Source organism: Astatotilapia calliptera, chromosome 23, assembly GCF_964374335.1.
Source record: "Astatotilapia calliptera chromosome 23, fAstCal68.1, whole genome shotgun sequence".
Lineage (NCBI taxonomy): Eukaryota > Metazoa > Chordata > Actinopteri > Cichliformes > Cichlidae > Astatotilapia > Astatotilapia calliptera.
The window spans coordinates 37,997,769-38,001,552 of NC_137443.1; the positions used below are offsets into that span (position 1 = coordinate 37,997,769).

Below are 3,784 nucleotides of genomic sequence, written 5' to 3' on the forward strand. Positions count from 1 at the left end.
ATGGTGACCTCACTTTTCTGATTAGCAATAGGTTCATTTTTCAACATGTCATTTAACCCAAATATAGCCCCATTGCCTACAATCATAGCTACATAGATGGAACACTGGATCAGTCATGGATGTAGCCTACACTGTAAAAAAAAAACGTGCTGTTTTTACAGGAAAACCCTGGCAGCTGGGGTTACCAGGGACTTCCTGTAAAAACGCTTTACAGATGCAACTTGTAAATTGATTTACAGTGAATGAATCTCAGATTAAAACTGTTAAATCTACAGGAAAAAGAAGTTAATTTCACACATAGATGTGATATATAAATACACTATTTCCTGTATCTTTTACAAGTAATAAATGCTTTTTGTGGATCCATAAACTGCAAAATTAACAGGGAAATATCGTACAAAGAACTAATTTAAAATGGTAGAACTACGGTGAAACTGTGCATATTAAATGGAGCTGCTCTGTAAATTATACATAAAATCTATGCTGAATATTATATGTTTTAATGTAAAATTTTAACCATAACCCAGCAAATTTCTTACTGCTACGCCTACACCCAAACATGCAAAAATACACATGAGAAAACACAAGAGAGGAAAATATCACTTTTGGGAAATTTATTTTGCAGCCACATTAGCAAAATGACAGCAAATGGATCCATTTTTCCAACTAACACAATATGCAAGGCACACAGCAACTACACAATTCAATCAAAATATAGGCTATAAAAGCTGTGGAACATTCCTGCAAAGCAAGAACCATGTTCATGAAACAAGCATTTTTTCTGGTGGAGGGTCTAACAAGACCCTCCACCAGAAAAAGTTAAATAACCTGTTAAGACTTTAAAACAAAAAACACATATTGTGCCAAAAATGATCATAATCACCGTGCAACGCAACACGCACCCTGCTGTCACCACAACCATGGCCCTGGTCAGAAAACATCAGCAAAACCACGTGGTGAAACAAACCTACACATGTGGTCTAGAAACACTGCAGTAGCAGCATGTTGTTTTTTTTCTTTTCTTATGTAAATAAAGAACATTCCTACAAAGAAAGAACATCTTCATGAATTGGCTTCATGCATTCGACCAGTAAAAGGTTCCAGTACACATTGTGGAACAAAATTAACAAAGTAAAACTAACAGTCCACAGAGAGTCAAGATTTAGGCTTAGCGCCACTCGTGGTCGGCGAGATCCTAAATCAGGGTGAGGACTCGAGGGTTCACACTGAGACGACGCTTTGAGTTTTTGTTCTCTACTTTGGTTCCTTTTTCTGGGTTTATGGAGAAGAAACACCTGTAGAATAACAATCATATAAAAGTTTATTAAGCATTTTTATAATTGATCAGTTAAAATACACATACAAAGTAAGTAAAAATTAAGTATATACATATATATACAGTCATGGCCATGACCACGTTCAAGACAAAGTATAACCAAAATGCTGTGGGGAAGTGAACAATGCATGGTCAAAAGTATTGGCACCCTTCATGAGTGTCTTCTGCAGTGATATGTCACACTTTAGCATTGTTAAAATCCAAAGCAAAGGTTATAGGTAGTCAGACGTCAGTTGACGCTTGGTCTAGCCCTGAGTCTCGGCCAGGCTTGGACCCAGATTCAGACTGTTAATGTATTTAAAAAAAACCAAACAAACAAAAAAAACAACAACAAAAAACAGAAAAAACAACTGAAACCGGCTCCAAAGCCGACCGAGACTCAGAGCCAGACCTGGACTCGAACCACATCAAAGCCAGACTCCAGATCCCAGAGTCTCAGTTATGAGAAATAACAAAGCCATATTTGTTCACCTCTGAAGAAACTCTAAAGTGGAAGCCAGCTCAGATGGATAATGGATGTTGAAATTGTAGTAGCTCCCGAACATGAGGCACAGTGCAGAAATGAAGGAGGATATGTTTGTGCTGACGAGGTGCCGATCAACACTCAGCATGTATCTTCTTGAGGAATAACAGGACTGTCCTGTGAAGAAATTATTTAACAGGTTATATCAATAAACACGGCAGTCACATGACATTCTATAAAAAATGCACTTAAAAAAAAAAGAGAGAGAGAGAGCTATGAAACAGACTTACCACACATGATAATAGTGGGTGTCAGAGGCACTTGCTCCAGTTGTACCTCATCTGCCAGACATGTATCTTCAACACAGAGAAGCATGGACTCCTCCTTCTCTTCAAAGTAGCTGAGTAGCTGTTTAAGGTAAAAGAGACACATGTTTCTGAGATAAGAATGACTATCCTTCTCTGGCATATCACTGGCTGAACTAGCAGATGCCATGGTTTCATGTGTGTTTTCTGAATATTCTGTACTGTCATTTGGGGGCTGAGGACGAGATTCCTTGTACATGTCATCAATACCATCTGGGGAACAAGCTTTATGCTTCCTACACATGTGAGAAGTAAATGATGACTTTTTTGTAAACATATGCTTACAACCACTTACTGGACATGACACAGACCTGCCCCCTGCAATATGATCATTTAAGTGAGACACTAGCTCTTTCACTGTTTGAAAATGGCGGGCACATAATGAAACTGCACATTTTAAATCTGCAACAAGAGCTTTAGGAGTAGCTTGAAGTGCAGGTGCATTGTGCACACGATAAAAATGCCCCTTGAAAGCAGAGTACGTGGTGAATGTTTGGCTGCAATTGGCGCCAACACATTTAAAAATACAACAAGGCTCATTCTTATGCACTCTGCAATGTAGTACATAGCCTCTTAATGTGACCAATACCTTTTTACAAAAGACGCAGATGATCATTTTTAGTATTTCTAAAGTTTGCCTGTGCTTTTCAGCTGAACTAGCATGCTAGCGCTAGGTTATGAGCCTTGGTCTAAATATCAACTGGTGCTTTTATCTCGAAAAAAACGTCGCCAAGATATTGAACTTACCGTGCAGACTTTCTGACGAACAAACACAGATCCTCAAAAAACACTTGAAATCGTATGTTTGTAATTTGTCCTAACAACGTAGTTGCTGAAAGTTCGATGTTTTCTTCTCCCGTCTTCTCTCTCGTGCTGGCTCGTTAGCTATAGTCGTGAACTAGGCGCTCTTCTCCTCCCGCCCTCACATCATTATCCAATCAGAGACGAGCTTCAGATGCACATTCAAAATTAGGCGCGCTCAGTGCAACTGTGAGTGGCCTGAAGTAGCTTACAGCTCTGTGGAGATGAGGCACCATAGAGATCCTATGGGAGGCACTGTAAGTTTGTTTAGCCTTTAATAATGAGACATTGCTGACCTAACCCAAAAAAGTATTCTAGTCTAAGTATCACATTGCAATTAAAAGAAACATAAAGAATACAAGCATTATGACAGAAGCATTACTTAGTCGTTAAATAATAATTTCTTATTGGTTACCCTACAATAGGCTGCAAATGATTTAAGAAAAAAACATGATGTAAACAATTTTAATTGTATATTTTTATATAGCCTATAAATGGAGAGGCAACCTATCAGGTTCACAATGACATCTTCTGTGAAAACATTTTTATTAGTCCAATCCATGACTTTGCATCATTTCATGAATCATGTTAAAAGTAGGCCCACTACATCCATGCAGTTGTAAAGTGACTTACATATACGTCATGTGTTTTTAAGAAAAACTGACTAAAACTGTGATTTTTACAGTATTTGCATGTCAAATTAACATGATTGTTTGGTTATGAGTATTACAGTGTTTCACTGTTTTTATTCACAGTATTTGTAGTTTTAACCAATAAATTTGATTATAATCACACATTCATGTTGTAAATATAACAGGA

At 37.7% G+C, this 3,784-nt stretch overlaps 1 long non-coding RNA gene across 1 annotated transcript; it reads right to left on the reverse strand.

The window, feature by feature from the left end:
- Positions 1 to 814: 814 nt before the first annotated feature.
- LOC113006460 (uncharacterized) lies at positions 815 to 3,064 on the reverse strand. Its single transcript, XR_003269756.2, has 4 exons — positions 2,912 to 3,064; positions 2,090 to 2,207; positions 1,808 to 1,976; positions 815 to 1,295 (listed from the first exon to the last, which is right to left on the reverse strand). It is a non-coding gene; the product is annotated as an uncharacterized LOC113006460 (long non-coding RNA).
- Between the last annotated feature and the right edge of the window lie 720 nt (positions 3,065 to 3,784).